We start from the raw sequence: 24,450 nt of genomic DNA on the forward strand, positions 1-24,450 counted from the left end.
TTGAATTTTTCCCTATTCCTGGGGATCCTGGATCAATTTTATATCAGAAGAAATATTAGAGTCAACAGTGTTAACTAATAAAAATAGATTGTTTTAAATCATTCAAGTTACAAGGCATGAAGTGTCTGCTTCTAAATTTCTCGAAACTATCTTCCTTTCTATTTTTTACTGGTGTATTGGCTGAGTTATCATGTCATTGCTTGCTTTTACTGTTTATGCTTTAGTATTCCAGATAATACTTCCATGTTTTTTGACTGATCTATTGTACTATTCTTATCTCTGCTTGTCCCCTGTCACAGTGCTTTATTTTCTAGTAACTCACTCTTTTCAATTTTATGGTATTTGAAATTATTTTTTATGAAGTTTGAGCATGGGCTCGTGACACTCACAAATTATCCTTCTGTGATTTGTATTTGAATACTTAGAATGCACATTGCTATTTTTTTTGTGTATTCAAAAATAAGAAGAATATGATATGTGCGAGTATGTGGTTATAGATAACTAGTCATTGCTTAGATCATAAAGATCTAACTCCATCTTTTTCTCTTGGAGGGAAACGAGGAACCTGGAGCTTACCGGATCAAAAAATTGAACCATGGACGTCAATGCAATGGTAGAGAACATCTAACCAGTCAAAGTCTGAAAGGAAATGATTGATTATCTCTTACTTTCTCTCATATATTTTATTTCTCTTGTTCTTAGTACGTATGAAAGATAGCAATTGTATTCTCAATTTATATGAGATACTTTGCCTTTAGTATTTCATCATTATGTGTAAAATATCAAATTTATATTCATGAAATGAATGATACAAGGACATTTATATTCATTCAAATATCAAATGAAAGTGTTTTCAGCAAATAATATTTGAATTTTCAGAACTTAATTTTATCATGTGTTAAAATAAAGTAACAATCATGTCCTCAAAATAATTCCTTGAGCCAGGCTTGAGGCTTTTCCAATTAGTTATAATAGGAACACATTAAGATAATACAATTATTTTATAATTAAAAAACATTGTTTGCTCATATTCTTTACAAATTTTTGCACGTGCGACCTCAAATCTTACACTCACTGATGTCATGAGTAGGCTATCTACTGTCAATGTCTAATTACGCTTATCATGATTCTATCCTAGTTAAGAGATACAAATCAATCATTAGAAACTACTTATCAAGTGCTTATTCCTCTTACTGTCTGCTATAAATCAAGAATATCTTTTGCATGTCTTCGACTCTTTGTATGTGCACTTATCCATGTCATTAGGATACAATGTAGAATGCATCCTTAACTGCATTTGACCTTGTTAGCCCTAACTTCTATGCCCTATTATTTATTATTTTTTCAATATCCTCAAATGTTTCTAATGGTTATATCTTTTGAATCAAGGCAGGAAGTTTGAATTAAACCCTTGTCTAAGCATGAAATACCTTGAAAAATCCTTAGTACTACTTTAATATTTCTTTATTAGTGTTTTTTCTTTATTAAATTTTTAAATCTTTCATGTAATAAGGTTATTGCCTTAAGTCACATCTCTGCTCAAACCATGGTTTTGTTGTGGTTAGCCCATGTTCCATAAATTGTGTGTTCTTAATCCTCATGATGAGTTGCTTTTGTAACTGTTGATCTCCCTAAAAATCCACGTATGTCACATTCTCCTAAAATAAAGTGCAAGGCTTTTAACCAATGCAAGAAAGTGAGACAATGACACCTATCCTTAGGGACCTGAGGAATACAAAATTTAGCAATTTAACAATAGCCCTCTAATCTTGTGAAGATTAATGAGTATCGCATTCTAGCAGAATGAAGGTGTTCACAATTTAACCAAAGCGAGAAAGTGAGGACTTTCCATTTGTCCATGTGACTCTCCAAAAGATGAAGTGTATATGATTTTCTTAACTGTAGATCAGAATGAAGATCAATGATCCTCATGTGTTGCAAAATGAAGATGCAAGTTTTTGAACAAAAGGGATATCTTGGAGGCTGATACGTATCCCTGTGGGCCTATATTGCATTCAATAGCCTAAAGAACAAGCACTTTCCTCTATCATAGATTCAGTTGATGATCCATGATGGTTATATCATCACAAATTCAAAGTGCAAGGTTTTTAACTAAAGCAAGAATATGAGAACTCAACACGTGGAATGTATGGAACCAACTTGTGTTATGAGTTGCAAAAGGCATGATTTCAGCGTAAGGTACCAGATGGTATGTTGTGATTCACTCTGAGCACTGTGTATAACATAGGTTAATAACTTCTCCCAGTCATTAGATCAAGCAAAGATCAATGGTTCTTGCATCCTTACAAAATAAAGATGTTTGAAGTTTAACCAATGTGAGAATGCAAGGACTTGCCACATGTCCTTGTGGTCCAGTCTTTTAATACAACAACAGGCAAAGATCTTAACCATCAAGTACTAGAGGATCTACGGTGCTTGCTTTCTAGCAAAATGGAGATGCAAGGCTTTTAACCAATGTGAAAATACGATGGAATGAGATGTTCATTGAACCCATTTCTTCAAATGAATGTTAATAAAACAAGGATACTTCCTAATCATTAGATGTAAAAGGATGAAGGGATGTCATGTTCTCGCAAAATGAAAATATTAGGATTTTAACCAAACCAATAATATGAGAACTCGATACATGTCCCACTAAGTAAAAAGTGACACTGTTAAATTTGAATTATAGCTGTCAGATTTTGCCTAGATCAACAACTAGTTTTGTAATTCTTAACATAATATGCACAAATTGACTATTGGAGCATTAATGATGTTTTAAGGCAACCTCGTGCGAACGAATTTTGCATAAATTCTATAATTCATTCCTTAACCTATTACAAAGTGAAAGAGATTTTAAGCGTAGTAAACTAGAGCTTGGTTTTTTGGTTTCCATACAATGAATTAAAAATTAAACTCCAAATTTTAAGGGAGGTGATGGTCTCATGAAAACAATAATTGTTCTCTTCTCTATTTTGTGCATAAAAAATAAATTAAAAAATCAAATTCCTTTTATAAAATTTTATAACAATTCTTTTTAAACTAAAATATTTTGACAAGAAACATAAAACATTCGTAAGCTACTTGAGCAATTTCTAGCCCCAAAACACCCTCTTCCTCAAAAATATAACTTAAGTTCCCCTTATGGAACCCCTGCCTTTTTCTAGTTCATAATTGTAAACAATATTATTTTTTATAGGGAAATTAGGGTATTAGTTTAAAGGATTAAAGTACTAAAACCCCATTTTCATAGGTGAAAAATTAAAGGTGGGGAACAAGAGAGAGGTGACAAACAAGTGACTTAAATACACACACACACACACACACACACACAACTTTAAATATTAGCTAAAATAGTGTATTGGACTAAGAATGAGAATTGAAAATTAAAATTTGTTGTATCATATTAAGCTTAAATTTGTAAACATCAAAATTGTGATGATAATTGTTAAGATTAAACATTGTCAATTGTAATTATATTGAAATTAATAAACATGACAATGGTTGCATTAAATATAATAGTGGTGGATAGAGGTGCGAGGTTAAAAGGAGGTGCCTGCAATCCAATCAAGGGTTAGACAGCCTTGCAAAGGTAAAAGAGTAGAGGATCCAATGGTAGAGCGTTGAGGGGAAACACCCCATGTACAGTCTAAAGTCTTACAAACCTTCATTATGAATGCAATTTTCACAATTTTATCAACTCTTTTTTATTTTAAATTAGAATTTATTATTGTAATTGTCATAGGCAATATACTATTACAGTTTATTCCATACAACTAATACAATAATTATGTAATATTTATTTCATTTAACAGAGAAAAATCAAGCACAAGCATAATAGGTTGGCTTTTATTTCCATATTTTATTTGTTGAGTCAATCTCATTCTACGATGTTTCAACACCATAGTTTTGTCGACTCAGTCTCATTCTACAACTTTTCAGCAACATAGTTATGTCATACTTGGGATTCTTGCTTATTCTATTAAATATGAAGTATAGTTGAATACGGTAAGTTGGTATTTAAGAAAATAAATTCTTTTATGGCTTTTCAGAAACATAGTTATGTCATCCTTGGGACTCTTGCTTATTCTATTAAATATGAAGTATAGTTGAATACATTAAGTTGGTATTTAAGAAAATAACTACTAGTAGTTACTTGTTACACATAATCCAACATAAAAGGAGATGCACATGCAATAAAGTATCTTAATATCTTTAGGATCCCTATCTCTATGAAAGTAAAATAAAATATTAACTGTGATTAGAAGACTTGTTTGAATAAAGTTTAGTCTTCTCTTCTAGAACAAGATGCTTTCTCTGAGTACAACTTGCAATTTGATGACTATGAACTATGTTGAATTATTAACAATAAGTTTTACTTAATCTAAGATAATAATAAGAGAAGTGTCTAAACACATTTTAAAAAGTAGTCATTTGGTCATTTGTGGAATAGTGTGAGAGTTGATCATGAGTTTAGATTTGAAGATTCATGTTAATTACAACTTAATGTTTTCTCATTAATTCAACATATTCTCTCATTAATCTAAATATTCCACCTTCATCAATTTGACTCACATTTTCATCAAATCAATAGTCGAATTGGTATGATAGCCAAGTACTTATTGTGATGGAAAGTGCTATGCCCTAGTCAATCTAATGCTTATATTGAAACTTCAAATCTCATGAATTTTGTGCATCTTGTTGAAGTATTGGATATTTTCCATTAATATACTGCTTTCAAGTGCTTTCATAAATTACTTTCATGTGGTTTGATAAGTTACTTTCAGTCCATATTAATTATGTCCTTACCTATATCAAACTAGAGTTAAAAAAAATTCATGTAGTTTATTACAATGCTTTCAAATAATTGAAAGAAATGTGGTCTATTAGTTTTATGCTTGCCTAGCTCAAACACATTTTTTTGGTATTATCAATCAAATCCAAAATATACGAATGTGATGTAAGGATGAATTGTTAAAATTAAATATCTAAAATTAATATCTACAATTTCTTTCAATTACATTTTGATATAAAATGATTTCTTAAAAATATGACCTCACAAATATATATATATATATATATATATATATATATATATATATATATATATATATATATATATATATATATATATATATATATATATATATATATATATATATATATATATATATATATATATAACGTTATTTATAATAAATTTTAAAGTAAAATTATTTGTCTTGGGTTGTAATTACTATTAGTATTCTGAATTTTTATATCAAATATGTAAGAATTTGGTATAGCTCTGATATCATGTAAGAATTTGCCTAAGGCAAGAATGAAATGCTAGGATCTATAAGCTCAAGAGATAGCACAAGAGAGACAAGATATGATCAAATGATGATTAGATATCAGATGATTGGATATGAGATATTTGGATGAATACATCATAGAGGTGTCTTGTATATAAAAGCAACTAGAATGACTAGGAGTCAGCAAAGAGATAAACATCATAATTAAGCACATGTCCACCAAGAGTGGATTATCCTCCATTGAGCACAAGAGTCTGTGTGATGATGAGAGGATAAGTTGACATAGGTGTATCTCATAAAGATATGTTGTAGACACCATGTGCTCAAATAAGTTGGTAACTCCTGTGTTGTCAACAAGACAACTCATTTCTATGCATATTCCGAAGTGTCTACATGACAACTAATATAAAAATGCATTATCCTAAGTAAACTTAAGTAAAGAGTAAGAATAATTAATTATTTAAACTAACAAAATAATATATTGTATTAGGTGTTCTCCATCTTTTTATCTAGAAAAATAAAAAATAACTAAAAATAAGAATTTGAATAAAATACTAGTAACTATTTTTTGATTAACTCAATATTTCTAAAATTTTCATATTTATTTATTAATTTTATTTACTATATAATAGTTATTATAATCTTTTCTATTTTACCTAATTAAACTATTGTAACTTACCTCAAATACAGGTCACTCGTGTACTTATTGAGTGTTATAAGAGATGCTTGTGTGTAGGTGACTTGTGGGAGCCCTTTGAAAATCCTCAGGATGTCTTGACATCTAGAAAATATTCTAATAAAAGTGACATTGTGCAGAGGAGGATTCCTCAAAGAATCCATCTTTTAGAAACAAATTAATTTAAGAATGAACATTCCATATGATAGATACTTAAATTAAATGATTCAAAAAATAATAATAATTAATAATTGTACATATCAATTTTCTTTTTTAATATATACTTCACATCTCAGGGACATATATATCTTATCTATTTTGTAGAATTTAGATCTCACACATACATATCTTATCTATTTTGTAGAATTCATATCATGTTATTGATCATTGATTGGTTAAATGTCAATAGACATTACGTTTGGAATTGGAGAACATGCAAAAATGAATTACACATTTAGAAAAAAGTGATAGGTAAGAATTTTTAATTCACTTTCTATTGAAGATGTTAGGTTCATGTTATAGATTTTAAACTATAATATTTTTATTGGTTAACTAATATGAAATATTATTCGAATGGTACAAACATATGATTGGCGAAGATTTAGAATTCCTAAATTTTAGAGAGCTATAATGCCTCGAGAAGCAAATCAGCTTCGGTGCTAGAAGGATATGGTCAAGAAAGGCAATATTAAAAACATTTTAAATTTAGTTTAATATTTTATAAGTTGTGTAAACTTGAATTATAACACATCTTTAATAATTTTCTCCGAAAAAATGAAATGATGTTATAGCATGGTTAATGCTAATCATAGCATGTTATTTGAACATTGCAGGAAAAATTGTCAATAGAGTATATTCAATCTTTAAAAATGAAGGTAAAGTATAACTTTCATTTGGATAATATATTATAGTATGTTTTTTTATTTTAATATAAATTTTAAGTTTTTATCACATATATAAAGAAATGTCTTATTCTATCTAAAATATATTATCCAAAATATGTTGTATTTTACAGTACAAATATATATGATCAAACCTTTTTAAAAAAATATATAATAGGCTCAAGTCTTAACTTTTCTCAACTCAAAATTATATTTACTTTATTATAATATTCAAGTGTTCAAGCGTTGCACCACAAAAAAAGAATGGGAAAACCCCCTTTTTCTAACGTAAATCTGAATACAAAACTACTTAATTGTTGATATCATTTTAGAAGATGTTCTCTTAAAAATATTAAAATTTTATGTCATTTTACATCACACCTAATAATTGGTATATAATACAACAAAATGATTATTATTACTTCTTGTAGGCTAAGTATTGTTGTTATACTTTTTGAATTGTTTGCATCGAGTTATTAAAATGAGTTCTAATACACCAACTAGAATTCAATTTATTTGTTTTTGATATTAATAGCACCCAAAACAAGGGGGTTGGTGTTCAATACATAACCATTGTTAAACCACTGACAATACATTAACAAAAAAATACTATCAGCATCCTACCCTACCTAAAACATCAAAAAATAGTGTCCCAACTAGTAATGCGAACATACATATTCTCATATCCACTAGAGATAAAACACAAAATTATCAGTGGATAGCATTTATCAAAAAATGACTAAAAATGTGTCTACTAAACTGTATTAAGTTTTTCCAAACTATAAAAACTAATCTAGGTGAACAAGTAGAAGCATAACACCTATTGAGTATCAACCATAAAATTAAACACTCCATAAGGTCTAACTACCTAATAACAAAGTAAAGGCTGGACATAACTAGTAGCAAAGTCTCATCAGAAAAAACTAAACACACACTAGGCCTAGAAAGTGGCCTTCTCCTTTTCTTTCTTGACCAACTTGACTTTAGCTTAGGCATCCACCAAGAAGCCATAAAGCTTAGCACAATCCTCCACACCAATGTTGCTCTCCTCATTCTCCTACTAGAGGAGCTGAAGCATAACTGCAACAACATGGGTGACCTTAAGGGAGAACTTGGAGAGATTCATAAAACTCTCATCGAAAGCCTCAAATTATTCCTTGAGGGTTACAATCTGTTGCTTGATTTCCTTAACATCATTGGGCAACTCCTGGGAACCAACACAATTTCCTTTCCTAGACTCTGTAGTCTTAACCTACAACAACATGGTTTTAGTAGAAACCATCTTCTTTTTATTTTTATCCGAATGCATAAGGGAAGTTGTTTTCATCGATTAATCTATTGGAATTACAAGAGGGAAGAGAGTAAACTTCCAAGGGGGGGGGGGGGGGTGTTCAAGAGTTTAAATATGGACCCATAAAACTTTCACATTCATACATCACATGCATTAATATATTGAAATAACATGTAAAGTATATGCATCTATATCATGTAAATATGTAATCAATCACACACATAACACTAGATATGATTACCCAAAAACCCTCCAAGTGAGAAGGTAAAACTGGAGTGGGGATGACACCCACAAATCTTCACTATTGCATCAATAAAGTGTATCTAATTAAGGTTACAGTGATTTGACTATGAATCATGATCTGCCCTATTAAAGGCTTACAAATACTATTAAGTCCCACCTTGTTAGAGGATTTCAACACTTGTTAGAAGTGTGCCTGGTTAGAGCACTTCAAATTATAATTAAGTAAGCACCCTGTTAAAGGACTTTATACAGCCTATTAGGACTACTCTGTTAAGAGATTTAACTAAAATCACATGTTATAATGTCTCAGCACAGATCCTGTGGTTGGCACTTGCTTGCTTGATAAAAAATCATATTGACACAATCTCTAATTGATCCTTCATGATTTGATATATCAATGTTGTATCCTTCTCTATCCTCTATTCTTCACTAACTGATTCTCCAATTTACTCTTACTTATAAGTCACCTTGAATGCTATGCAAATAGTCTTGTTCACTGTTCCAATTCGATCATACACTATAAAGAGTTTAGGGCTTTGTCCTTCTTATGAAGACTCTGGTGGCTTAGGGTTAGGTATGAATCTATCACTAACATTCATCCATTTTGTTGCTTAAACCTTTCCATTTTCTAATTAGCTTCATGTAATTCCATAGGGAATCCAAATATAGATTTTTCCTTATCTCCAAAAGATCATAATCTATCCTTAAGTCAGCTCACAAATGGTTTACATAGTTGTTTGTGTCATTACAAACAAATATGTCAAAATTGTGTCACTCGACATATGAAGTCACTGATGCTCAGTATGCACTGTTCTGTATATTGTGGCTTGACACTTGCATTATTCGGCATCCACTACTTACTTGACTCCTGAATCACTTGACATAGTCTATCTACTTGGAACTTGAGTGACTTGGCACATGAGTGACTTGACACTCATTGCAACTCGGCATGGTCTAATGTTTACATGTTGTGCTTAACATGTATTACTAGTTTGGCATGAACTGAGTAAATGATTTAAGTGTGTTGACACTCACTTGTCAAAACCAATCTGAGATCAATAGAATCTTCTTTATGATTTCCCAGAGAACGGACCACTCTAGAAGTAAAATTCATTGCATTCATGGTGAAACTAGCTGACACATGGATTGTGTCTTGGTTCACCTTCTTCTTCTTCCTTTTCTTGGTTTTAATTTCCTATGACACTGAGCTAGTCTTCTTAGTCCTTGTCTCCTCCAAATCTTCCCCCTTTCCCACTTTCCTCTTCACATTTTTCTCTTCTTTCTTATTGGCTTCTGTTTTTGTTTCCCCATTAATATCCCAGTTCCTACAAGATTTTTTATTTATTGTGAACCTACTTTTAGCAAGTCACCGAGACCTTCTTCTACCCCCCTCATTTTGTTCCTCTTAACTAGCCAGTTCAGTTTCCTCCTTTTTCAACTTTTGGCTTTTTATGGGTTCCATTCTTTTAGGGGTTTCCCAACGGTGTGAACGAAGGGGAAGGCTTAGGGGTGGGAGCCATAGAACAACCACCACCATTATTAGGTTGAAACAATGGATCTTGATTACTAATGAAAGAATGGAGTGGAACTAGCACAAGATGGAAATTATAAAGCCACAAAATTAAACCCTAGTGATGGATGGTATAGCTTTTACCACTTTTTTTCCTATCCCTAACATGTACTAAAGAGGCTTCAAGATCATTCAAAAGGAATAAAAGAATTGAAATTTCATCATGGTGCTTGAAGTGATTCAACAAAGGGAAATGGAAAAAATAATAGACCCCAAACCTAGCCTCTAAAGTCAAATACTTCATTAGAATGAAGCATAGCTCATTGCATGTGGATGAGAGACTTTCTCTATTGAAACCCCATTGAACCCTAGTGGACACTCAATCTTCTTGAACAATCTATTTATGTTGGCCTCATCTTTAACCCTTTTGACCTTCTTCCATTTTTTCCCATCCCTTGAGAGACCAATATCTATGGTGATGATTCCTCATTCATATCAAAGGAAATGCTATAAATAGTGACCTTCCTTTCAACCTAGGAATTCACAAATTGAGCTATAATATTATCATCATAGTCCGCCATAGCTTCCATACATGATGGAACAAGGTCACCATCATTTAGACTAATCCACATATATGGTTTCCTGACATAATCCTAAATTCTGGAATACCTAATACGAACTATATCCCTTCCATTTCCAAGTTCTATGAGTTCTCTGAAACCTTCGGATTGCTAATTTTGAAAATACCTCGACTCACTCTTAAATGCATTAGAAATAAAATAGACTTAGTTTCTTTGCAAGTAATTTAGAAGCCAAGCAACAATAATTATTATGTGGGATGCATTTGAAAAGTTCATCCCTTCAACAATAGATGAACACGTGTGTACTTCTGTGCTTATCTTTCCCTAATTTCCATGTAAGGCTTTGGGGATTGTACTTTCAAGAGTCATTTGAAGGATTCATAACTAAATAATAAATACTCACTATTTAATAGACTAACAAGATCTCCAAAAAAATCTTTTCCGGCATACAACCACTATGTATCATGATTACACTATCATACCAATTCCGGTCTCCAAGTTTAGTATAAAACTAATAAACTTCACCACTTTTATTATTTGAAATGAAATTTGAACTCATGTACGACCCTAATAAATTCAACACTCACAAGAACTAATAAAAACATTTTATTTCAAACTTATATACATCAATCACTTTGTATAAAATTTTGTTGCTTCTCAATAAGAGTTAGAATATCGACTGAGATGGCATCCATTTGCCTCTAGCACCCTAATCCTTGAGTTGTAACCTTAGGCTTGCCATTGCATCTACTTGAACATTTCCTTCTCAGTACAGGTGTTGTAGGTCATAACTTTCCAATTTTGTTAGAAGGTGCCAAATGTCACTATAATTCTTAATATTGACCACCGTAGGTCATCATTTACTTTAACCACCTCCATAACCAGCATAGAATCACCTTCAATGTTGATTTTCTTTCATCCTAAGATGACAACCAGCTTCAGTCCCCAAAAAAGACCCATAGCTTTAACCACATTTTTATAGGTTTTAGCAAGGTTACCCACATAAGCAATGAGCTATCTACTAACAAAGTCCTTGATAATACCTTCCCCAACCACTCCCACATTCCTAGAAGCTCAATTAAAATTAAGCATTACCTTAAGAAATGCCAGAGGCTTCAATTTAGTATTCCTTCTCTTATGTTTTTTAGTTTTATCAAATTTATTAATTGCCTCTTACATATTCCATTGTATAGCAATCCTTTGCCCAAATATTGGTAGAGGGCTTTGCAATAACTTACATTTACTAATTTACAGATTCTCCTTCAGCAGTCTTGACAATTGTATTGCTTGCTTACTGCTTTTTCTCCTTCATCTCTCTAAAGGTCCTATTGTTTCTCTCTTTATAAACTCCCTAGAAAATAGTAGGTATTTTTTTCCACATGAGCTTGACCTGATAGTCACAATTGAGGATGAACTTTTACAAATCTGATGTTGTCATTTATGGCAACATATAGTGAAGATTAATTCAACAAATTTTGGAGATGTAGTTTTGATTTATCTGTCAGCACAAGAACCTTATTGGTCAGCATAGTTCGTAGATGCATTTTTGATTTGACATGTGTGCACTTACCTGGAGGAAGTAAAGTATGTAAGGATGATGTGTGCATAAGCGCATGACAATATGCTCAATACATACAAATATATTTTGGTTTTAGAGTGACAATATTTAGTCATAGAACATGATAAACGATATGTAATTGGATATTTTGTATTAAGAAATTATTTTGTTTATGAAAATAATTACTTAACTAATTAGAGACAACATTCTACATGTTAACCCTAAGTTAGCAATAATTAATTTTGTGTTTTGTAAAGCATATAAACTGATGAAGGCCAACAGTTAATAAAATAAGGTATAAAGAAAAAGATTTGGAATATGAAGTTGTGAGAACTCTAAATTATGAATAATGTTATGTTTTGATGCGAATTCTAATGTATGATTAGAGCAGTGCAAATTGTGATAAAGTTTTGTGAAAAAAAACAAAGACAAATATGAGATATTGAAGATATCAACATATTATTTAGTGGTTTTTGTATCTACTCTTTGTATACTGAATTACATTGTATATTGCATGTATGGGCAGTAGATTTATCTTGCATACTTTGTATATTTGTAATAAAAACTCCTAACAGGGTTCAGGATTTTAACAACCCAGACACTATATGAATGTAATAGATAGGACTAATAGGGTCAATATCTTTCACAAGATAGTTTTCATTAGTGGATCATTTTGTGGGTACCATCCCCACCGGGGTTTTTTGTTGGCTAGGATTTCTCTAGTTAACAAAATATGATGTTATGAGTATTATTACTTTATGGTTGTGTTTACTATTCAACATATTTAGTTTAATTTCATATGTAAGTTATAAAATTTTTAAAGATATTCGATTTTTGGCAAAAGTTTGTGAAATACTGAATCACCCACCCTCCTCTAAGCATTTCCTATTTGTAACAATTGGTGTTAGAGCATAGTTACTTAGAGAAGGCTTAATAACTTGATTAAGATCCCTATGGATATGGAAAATTTATAGAAGAACCTAAAAGAATCTCTCGAGCAGATTTCTATTCTTACTAAAGAAAGAGATTCTTTGAAAGACAAGTATGAAGATGTGAAAGATTACATAGAGGAGTTGACAGATAAGATAGATTATCTTAAGTCCAAGAAAGAGCCTAAAGATTAGATCAACGATAGTAATGAAGTTTCAAGATTGAAGAAAGAAAATGAGATACTAGAGCATGGACTAAAGATTGCTAATCTAAATTTGAGTTTGAAGGATGATAATAGTAAAATTGAGTCAAATTAGAAAACTGAGAATGTAGTTTTGTGATCTAACCTTACCGAAGTGACATCTGAACTTGGGTCTACAAAGTTGCAGTATGTAGAACTTGAGAAGTACCTTACTATTGTAAAAGGAGAGCTAACTCAGTCTAAGGTACATCTTAAGAAGTTGTACTTCAGTAGTGAAAAGTGTGCTGAATAGATATTTATATAGAGGCCCTCTTATGACAAGACAAGTTTTGAATACCTTGAAGAAAAGGTCGCTAAGAAATTTGAAGCTAGAAAAGAACTAGATATTTTGATTCATTATTGTGAACATAAAAAAGACACTAAGAACAAGAGTGAGTCAAGTCAATCTAAAAATGTACCTAAGAAGTTGAGCAGGTTAATTAGCCTTAGCAAGTTGATGTATATAAGCAGCCTGAGAAAGTTGAATCACCTGGAGAAATGATGAACAAATTTAAAGGTAGATGTTATGCATGCATTGAATTTGGTCATATGAAAAGGGATTGTACAAGTAACTAATTTAAACCTATTTCTAGTTATTGTTATAATTATCATGGTTTTGGTTATAGAGCAGTTAATTATAGAAAGCTTAATCTTGATAATAGTAATAATAGTATAATGTTTTCAAGGTACTAACCCTGTAGTAAATAGACCTATTGGAGGAACAAATATTATAAGGAATGGTATTATGTGTTATAAGTGCAATAATTCTGGATATATTGCTAGAGATTGCATAGCACAAATTGGTCAATTAGCACCTAGATATGGAAACAATGTTTAGTTTGTCAGATTTGTAACAACATGAGACACACAACAAGATATTGTAGGTTGAATAGTATGAGAATACCTAACAACATGAGAAACCAAAATCCTAGAATGAATATGAAAAATAGAAGGAATGACAATAATAGTAATATTCATAGAGAAAATAATAAAGATCTTGTAGGAAACATTAATGAATCATTTGTTAAAGCTAAGGAATCAGAAAGTTCATATGTTGTGTTAGAAAGTCAATCAAGTGAAGCATCTGATAACATGTTGAAGTCAACGATGGTAACTGATGCAATTTTCAAATCCTCTTCATCAACCAAATTGCTATGAAACTCTACACTATTAGCAAATGTCTTATTGGTAAGGTTTGACATCAATACCAACATAACAATTGTTTGAATTGTAGTTCCTACAATAATGTCTCTATCATGGGGAAATTTAAGGCATTTATGAATAAGAGAAGTTAGAAATAAAATGGAAGAAAGGCATAGAATACCAAGCTTAACTTGAAATTGATTGGAAGTAGAAATAACAATAAAGGTAGTAAAAACAACTTTCCCTTAATGAGTAATAGTTAAAGTGATAGAACCTTAAGGATGATAAAGAAAATAATTACAAGTTTCAATCCACACTGGAGTTGTATTGTAAGTATCTCTATGCAAGCCTTTATTGAAAAAGTGTTCTTCAGTGATAAAATTTATAGCAGAAGAAGGATCAACCAAAGTACCACAAGAAGGAATATGAGAAACTCTAGGAGTGATGTAAAGAGGACCATTAGGTGCATTAAACATATCAAACTAACTAAAGATAGTAAAAGGTGTCTATTTAAGTTCAACTGGAGAAGAAATTAGAGGTTGAGTTTCCAACTCAACATGTTCAACCACATGATTTTCTTGTTGTATCTTTTCATCATAATTAATTTGATGATTGGGAAAAGAAGGTTGATTACTAATATTTTCTCATTATGAAGGTACAGGATTAGTGTAAATCTACAAATTCTAATTATGTGGGGCAACAAAATTATTTGTATTATTAAATTAAGCATCAATAGATATAGAGTAAAAGTCAATAAGGTCTTGAGTAAAATTCTTCAAACCATAAAAACTTTTAGTATTATGACCAAGTTGATGATAGTATTGACAGAAACCATTTGACTTAAAAGTTTTAGGGAGAAATTTACTAGTATCAATAGGATGTATAGGAGAAAGATCAAGTATTATAGTATGAATCAATTTAGTCATAACCTCAAAGAAAGGTTTAGATAATTGAGTGTACTTATGATTAGGATGATATACAAAGAAAAATGTAGTTTTATGTTTGGATGTAACCACTTGATTAGAAACTATATTTAATGCAAGGAGGGAGAGAAGAACTAGGGCCAAAGGTGCACCCAACTATTTACCCACCTACATAGAATCACACAGTAAAAACCAATAAAAAATACAAACAACTTGGGAGACAAAGGAAATTAAAAACCTTCATTCATATATTCATCCAAAGATCAATTACATGCCTAGCTATAAGGCCTTCTAGTTATTGCCCCATATATCAGTTTAATTACAATCTTCGATGATCAAACTTCACAATTTACTTCCTCTCTAGACATCTCCTCTAAGATTCTAACCAAGGCCTCTTAAATACATGTATGGCCACAAGTTGGCCTATTGCAAATACAACTAAATAAACTTTGATATTAAATTGTAGGCTAAGCCTTATGTCAGCTTGCATCATATATCTAACACTAAATTAAATGCTAAGCTGGCCCTCAATAGGAAACTGCACACAAACAACTTGACAAATGAAGAGTCAATGAAATACTGACACTTGACATCCAAACAAACTTGGAAACCACACGAACTTGACATCCAAAGGATGATTCAGCAGCCAAAGAACACTCAACATCAACTGTAAACTAGACATCAATTAGGAAGCTCGACATGTACTAAATGCTCGACAACCACTGAGAACTCAGCAATGCAAGACGTTACAACTTGGCAGGAACTAAGAAAATTGAAAAACATGTAGGATAGCAATGCAAGCTAGGATGCTCCTGCATCAATATTGATTGACATGATTTTGATGAAATTGTTAGGTTTAGAGAACTTGTTTGACTTTCCACTAGCATCACTCTTATTAGTAGAAACAAGAGCCATTTGAGTAGAGCTCTCCAGTTGACTCACTTGTAACTTATAATGGTGAAGCACTGCACATAAATGTGAAAATGAGGTAGACTCAGTAAGGAGAATCATATTTCAAGTGGCTTTCTATAAATTAGAAATAAATATATGTTGAATATCTTGATTATGCATAGGATAAGAAATTTGTGCATACAAATATTTAAATCTATCAATAATATGAGTAACTTTCTCTTTAACATTTTTCTTACAATCCATTAAATTAGTTAAAGAAATCTTTCAACCAATACTATTATGAAATCGTTGAATAAAAAAATTATCAACATTTCAGAAGGAATCAATAGAATAAGAACATAGAGAGCAATGCCCTTACAAAGATCTATCCCTAAAAGTATGTGGAAATGCCTTAGCTTTAAACCTATACTTGTGAACAAAATCACCACATATAGTTTGGAAAGTTTTAACATGTTTTATGAGACCTTACATACCATTATAAGTCTCAAGACCACCTGTACCTCAACATGTCACGGGATAATAATATGAAGGATATCTAAGGAAAGCGGATTAGCAACATCACATGTAGGTATGTTGTACTTAGATTGAGTTAAATGAGCTATTTATTATAGTATAGTGACAATTTGAACCAAGGTACTAACACGAGAATCAAAAGATATATTTGTTGATATTGCAATCAAGTTTATTTTTAGTGACACACACTTATTTAGATAGATAGTATCTATTGAGCGCATTGTATAGTTAACAATGTTAACCAAGTATTTTAGGCTTTAGCAAGCTCTACAGTTGCTACTAAGTTCAAGGAACAATATTTTGTTTGTGCCTAGCAGTTTGTACTAGGTTGATGATTATCAATGTAAACCAAGCTTCACCGAGTCTCTTAGTGCAAACCAAGTTGTGCAATGGTTACAAAGTTCATAGTTTTAGTGATATGAATCCACTATTGACTGAGTCACTTAGTGTTAACCAAGTGATTTAGTTTATATGAAGCTTGTGGTAATACCATTGATTGAGCTATGTAGTGTGAATCAAGTAATTAAGTTTATATATCAAGTTCATAGTATTCACTAAGTCAGCAATGCAAACCGAGTTCAGACTACTTGGAAGTGATCAATATGGACCAAGCTTCTATGACTACCAAATGCATGATGATGTCAAGCATTGATAGTGGATGCTGAGTATCATAACCTCATCAAACTAGTCTACAAAACCTAAGTTCCTATAGTTGGGCCGATGTTGTGTATTTTGTGTAAACTTGTATTGTAGTTGACTTTGTTTATTTATAAGTTGGATTGGTATATATGTAATGTATTTTATTACATCAAGAATATTTTTTTTACATGAGTATAATGTGAATTTAAAGAGAAAAAGTGTGAAGTAAAAGGCTACAATAGTATAAGGAGAAGCAAAGATTTATCTATCATAAGAGGGTGATCATTACACTCAAAGGAATCTCATTCAACAAATCAAGTTGTAGATCAGAGATCAACCACTCTTTCATCCTAATAGGTGGATTAGTTAAATCCTTTCACAAGGCAGACTTGATAGTCATTTGTAAATCTCTTTACCAAGTGCATACTTCATTGTATATTTGTAAATTCTTTTGCAAAGTGGACCTAGTAGTCCTTATTGCTCCTAACAGGGTAGATCATTAGAAGTGATCATTGTAAGCGTTAACAGTCCAACTTGTAAGAACTTGTCTTAGGCCAAAATTCACCCAAGACCAAGGAACTCAAACACAAGTACAATAGTAGACCAAATAGAGAGAGTATGATCAAAATGATGATATATTCATTCAATATGCCATACAGCCACCACATCCATTACAAGAGTACACTAGGAGTTCTTGTATATAAAGGCCTCAGGAGAGCTTCTAGAATGCATAGAAGTTAGCGTCATGATAAGTCATACAACCAGACACATGTCCACCAGATATGGGTTATCCTTTACTAAGCACAAAATTAAGTGTAATGATGTGAGGATAAGCCTACAATGGTGTATCATGCAAATCAGTGGTGTAGAAAACCTGTGCTAAATTAGGAGTGCGAATAACTATGTTGTCAACATGACAACTCAGTGAATGATGCAAAATCTTGTGTTGTAGCCACCATGTGCATAATTAGAGTTGCATACTTCGGTGAGAGTACACAAACTCCTAAGTGTCTCATCTAAATAAATAATAAAATAATGCATTAACCTAAGTAAACTTAAATAAATTTAATAAGTGAATACTTATTTACACCAACACCCCCCCTTAAGTGCAACTTAGGGGAATGCCCTTAAGCTTACAAAATCTAGGATGCAATGCAAGACGCATCTCATCTACTAGGCCATTTTAGGTACCCATGTACATAATGCAAATACAATCTCTCATAAAGCGAAGAAAGAGGGAAAACCTAATGGGAAAAACCATCCCCTAAAAAAGGAGATAAATAGGGATGCATGGATGGATGGAGTAATCAAGACCCCCCCATTATGACATTCATCCAGTATATACATAAAAGAATGATGAGAAGAGGAAGAGAGACATGATAGGCTCCCCCCCCCCCCCCCCCCAAAGAAGAATGCCAAATAGTGACTGCTCCGATGAAGAAGCTAATCCAAGACTGCATAATGGTGTTCCTCCCCTTAGGATGAAACAAGACCAAGGGTACAAATGAGATAGTTCCATTTTGCATGGAAAGAGTCCCATGGATAAGTGATGTCTCTAAGACCTGCTCAACTAGTTGAAGAACTTGTCTCAAAGAATTGTCTTTCTCTGCAACTGATTAAGAACCCTACTACAACTACTAATCATAAGTATCCACAATCACTCCAACCTATAAGGATCAATCATGTAGAGAATGAACAAGAGAGTTAGATAGAGCCCTCATGATAGTTGAAGAACGTGTTGTTGCATCAAGAAGAAGAGGTAGATCATCAATACTATCCTCCAAATCCTTCACTGAAGTTAGACCTAGAAGAATGGATGTACCCTGTTGTGTTGGACCTATCACTATGGAAATGTATGCATGTGGAGTGAACTGATGTAGTGACCTCTCACTGAAACTATTGATGGAACCCCACATGTTTGAATCAGTTAAAGCACTATTGTTGGTGTCACTATTAGTTTCCACACAATATGATGTGCAGGGAGGAGTAGAGGACAAGTTGGGTGAACTTCCCTCAAAGTGTACATCCTTCTCCAAAAAAATTTGATGTGTCTCAAGATCTAGAAGTCTGTATGCCTTCACACTGTCTTCATAACCAATGAAAGTACAAGGTCGAGGTGATTGTTCCTTGCATCCCCTGGAAGATGTCTTTGCCCATGCAGGACAACTGAAGACTCTAAAGTGTGTCACAATAGGTTTTCTACCACACCATGCCTCAAAAGGAGTGTTTCCATCTAATGCTAGATGAGGAGAATGATTAAGAATGTGAGTGGCACTAGTGATTGCTTTGACTTCTAATGATGGATCTAGAGACTTGGATTTTATCATGCAACTTGTCATAGACTTAAGAGTTCAGATCTTCAAAGCTGCAACATCTCTCTCTCATGCGGACTGAATGCTAGTGGAGTTTGAAGATCTATTCCCTCGCATCTGCAAAAGTCTTTAAGTCTTTTGTTCATATACATGCTTCCATTTGTCCATTCAGAGTACTTTGATGGTTTTCCTAGATTTTTGTTCTACATGAGTCTTGAAGGCTAGAAACTTTTCTAACACTTCATTCTTATTGTGAATAAAGTGTATCTTGAAAAGTCATCAACACAAGTAAGTATGTAGCAACCCTAGCTGAATGGAAAAGGGGCCTGCTAATACCATGTGAACCATCTATAGAACACTTGGTGCTCTTGAAGACTTTCCTCTCTGTAACTTCCCCTCTGGATGCATATCCACTAAATTTGTTGAACATTCACCCTTAGAAAAGTTGATTTGAGGTAGACCTTTATTCATTTTGTATGTGCAAAGTTGCTGAAGGTAGCGAAAGTGAAGATGACCATACCGCTCATGCCATAATTGCATTGTTGAATTTGATTGTGATAACAAGGCATTTGAAGGAGACTTGGGGACAAAATGGGAGAAATAGTACAACATTATGTTATGATTCACTTTCCCCACTGCAACCAAGGAATCATCTTTAAGATTGTGCACCTTTACTGAGTCTAGAAGGAACTCAATTCTATGTCCATCTCTGAGGTGAGTGATTTTGTAGATTGATATGAGATTTGAACTTAGGTTTGGAACATAGATAACATCTTGAAACTCTCCATTTTCTATTTCCACGTTTCCTTTCCCTTCAACTTCCATTTTGCTATCATCTCCCATGAAGATGTGCAGTATCTTTGATTGCTTCATTGAAGAAAAATCCTCCTTTGAAGAACCTATGTGATATGAGGCACCTGAGTCAAATATCCATTCCTTTGAAGAGTTTGCATTTGCCATGAATGCTTGCCCTTTGCTCTTGGAATCTGAAGAAGACCCTTTATCCTTATAAGCCTTAGGCAATGGAACATTATTTATCTTCATGATGTTGGTCAACTCATCAATCTTCTTAAGATAACACTCATACTCTTCATGACTCGATTTCTTGCAATAAGAAAACTTCTTCTTCTCCTTATTGGTGTCCCCCTTCTTGTTTAAATTTTAGGACTTGCCTTATTGATTGGATTGTGGTGTTTTCTTTTCTGCATCCTTTGATTTTTTCTTCCACTTCTTATTCTTACCCTTTCCTTGATTTGACGACTGTCCAGTTGAATTTTGAGAACCTTCATTTTTGGCCACTGATGCTTTAGAATGAGGTGATTTGAGAATCCCCATTAATTTCAACTTCTTTTCTTCAGTATCCAACAGATTAGCATTTTCATAAAAGGTGACTTTCTTATAGGCAGGCCCTAAGGTAGTCTTCAAGGTGTTAAAAGAAGAAACAAATGTGGAATACTTCAATGGTAGCTTGTTATGTATGAGATAGATCAATTTGTTATCTGTAATAGAACTCCCACAATCAATAAGCTTTGTCCTTAGTTCATTCACCTTGATGGTGAAATCTTGTATTAAATCATATGACTTAGGATCTAAGGAGACAAGCGCATCGTCAATTTTGAACACATCCTCTTTAGACATGTTCCGATAAAGTTTTTTGAGGGTATCCCAAGATTCCTTGGATGTAGAAGACTTCTTAATTGGATACATGATCTTATCATCTACCCCCAAACATATATTACATAGGGCTTTCCTATCCATTGCTACCCAAGCTGAAATATCACTTGTTGATACATTATCACCTGCTAGTTTAGGAAGAGTACCATCTACATATTGTGAAACTCCATTATGCATTAAGTGATACCACATTTTTATAGACCATGTAGCATAGTTATGAGGAGTTAATTTAGGAAACTTAAAGTTGCCCATAATGTAAAAAATGAAAGAAAAGTGCAGAAAAGAGAGAACACAACACCAAGAACATCCTTCCTTTTCACTAAATCAAGAAACCCCCCAAAAATAGATGTTTTGGGAACTTTATCAGTAGTGTAATTATAATGGGGCATTTTCCAATTTTGGCCTTTGTGGACTTTTGATTTTTCTTCTTACAACTTCTATATGAATTACAAATCTGGAACTTTACAATGTGCTACAATTCTAAAGCAATACAAAGCAAAGAAAGATTCTATTGTTAAAAGTGACACTTTTGTCCACACAAGACTACAATTTGACTATAGATTTAGATAGTAGAAAAAAATAATGCATATTTTTAAAAAAATGAAAATTGTTTTTGACTATAGATGTGCTCGTACAGAGCATTTGAAGTTGAAAAATGCAAGATTATTTAGGTACAGTTGCCAAAAAATGCAATTTCTAAACAATCCATGCACCAAAACTAGAAAAAAATGCACCACTAAAATGTTAAGGAAATTCTACCCAATTTCAAAAAAAAAGTACCCTTGATTTGGAGTTTGGATGTCCGAGTTATGGCCTCCTAAAGTCAGATTGCAAAATAGAAAATCAATCTGGAGAGGGGTTGCATTAGTAAATGATAGTGTTAAATTTAACGGTCATATGACCATCGCAATAGTTCAAATTGACCCTGGAATGACAATTAGATCATCATGAAATTTAGGGTAGTGATTTTGATGACATTAGTGATGTGTAGGCCTATGATGATGTCATATGTATAGAAGATGATGTCAGGAAGTGATGTGTCAGTATGGAATCATACGACCCTGTATAGAAAAATTGACGTGTCCTACTTGCATGTCAGTACGGATGCTAATTGGTGTCCAGCATGTCAAATGACATGTGTTGACAACAAACTATTAAGGTGTCATAGAGGCTGACTGGGATGCACATTGGGCCTGCTAACTATTAAATGATTATGTGGTTTATTGTCCACGTGTCGCTACTCAGTCGGTGTCTAGGCCTAACACCAGATAATGCATAGCGAACATCAAGTTGTAGATTTCCTCACCAGAGATTTGCCACAGGCAGGGTTTGCTAAGATTGCTTGAAGACACCAGAAATATGGTATATGACGCCGATCAAAACTACCTGGTGGAGGGTTTGGGCTAGGGACCAAAAATAATCAGTGGGGCCTATATTTGGATTAAATGATGCCAGATCTCCAAAGGTTATCCCACATGTGTGGGTGAAAAGAACATAGTGTTCTTTTTTAAACACAAGCCTCCAGACTTCAAACAAAAGCTGCTCCAGTGGGTGTTGATTCCTAAAATGTATGCCAAATTTGTAGATTTTGTTTGGTGATGTGTTTGGGGCCGAATTTAGTAGGTACAACTTTGGGGGTTAAGCACTATGAGGTCAAATTTTAGAAGGAACCCACTTGATTTAATAATATCCCTACAAAATAATTGCAGAATATTCCACCACACCAAAATTATAGAGCCGAGTCAGGGTGCCACTGCCCAGTTCGACTAACTTTTTTTTCTCTGCTTGAACACCTGACTAGGAAAAAAATTCAAAAAATACAATAGAATTACAGAGAAATAATTAAATTAGATTTGAAACACAAATAATTAGATCAATAAAATGACCATACCCGAACTGCAAATTGCCTTCGGGTTTCTATTTGTAAAAAAGTTTTGCCTCACGATCAACTTTCACTCAACATAGGCAAATTTATAGTCAATCTTCACTGAATCGATGCTTCAGATGCAATGGTGAGGTTAGATCTAGCTCTAGATGCTCCCAATTTTTGTAGATGCTCTAGATTCAAGTCGAGATGCTGAAGCATGAATGATCTCAAACGAATGTGTAGAGAATCTCCCTCAGCACTGATACCATGTAAGAATTTTTCTTAGGCCAGAATTCACCCAAGACCAAGGAACTCAAACACAAGAACAACAGTAGGCCAAATAGAGAGAGTATGATCAAAATGATGTTATATTCATTCAATATGCCTTACAGCCAAGAGTACATTAGGAGTGCTTTTATATAAAGGCCTTAGGAGAGCTTCTAGAATGCATAGAAGTTAGCATCATGATAAGTCATACAATCAGGCACATGTCCACCAGATATGAGTTATCCTCCATTAAGCATGGAATTAAGTGTGATGATGTGAGGATAAGCCTACAATGGTGTATCATGCAAATTAGTGGTGTAGACAACATGTGCTAAATTAGGAGTGTGAATAACTATGTTGTCAATATGACAACTCAATGAATGATGCAAACTCCTGTGTTGTAGACACCATGTGCATAGTTGGAGTTGCATACTTCTATGAGAGTACACAAACTCCTAAGTGTCTCACCTAAATAAATAATAAAATAATGCATTAACCTAAGTAAACTTAAGTAAGTGTAATAAGTAAATACTTATTTACACCAACACAACTTTATACCATAATACTAAAGCTTGTGGGTATGATCCCCACCCCACTTTTACTCTCTATTTGTAAGGTTTTTGGGTCACCATATTGTGTGTCAAAGTGTTATGAATGTTTTAATGCTTTTAGTTTTTCATGCATGCAGTTAGATCATAATACACATGAAGGATTAATTAGTAAATAAATAGTTATGTTTTATTGGTTACCGATTCACCCCTCCCCTCTTAGTAACTTAGGCTATCATATATATTTCCAACAGTATTAGTAGGCGTAGATATGCTAGATTGACTATAAAAATTATAAGATGTGAAAGGAATGTGTAAGGATGTTAGAAAAATATTAGAAGGAATACTTAAAAGGTTCGAATAAGTGAAAAGAACAACATTATATGAAGGTAGGGAAGAATAAATGGAAGTAGGTGGAACACTTATGGGAAGTGAATGGCTAGGAAG

The 24,450-nt window shown here is 32.8% G+C and overlaps 1 pseudogene; it reads left to right on the plus strand.

Annotated features, from left to right (window-relative positions):
• LOC149564745 (MADS-box transcription factor 14-like) overlaps window positions 1-24,450 on the plus strand; it is a 222,146-nt pseudogene that overhangs the window by 159,280 nt on the left and 38,416 nt on the right.

This window comes from Cupressus sempervirens, chromosome 3 (genome assembly GCF_028749045.1).
Source record: "Cupressus sempervirens isolate cs-2001-9-10 chromosome 3, ASM2874904v1, whole genome shotgun sequence".
In the NCBI taxonomy this organism is placed as follows: Eukaryota; Viridiplantae; Streptophyta; class Pinopsida; order Cupressales; family Cupressaceae; genus Cupressus; species Cupressus sempervirens.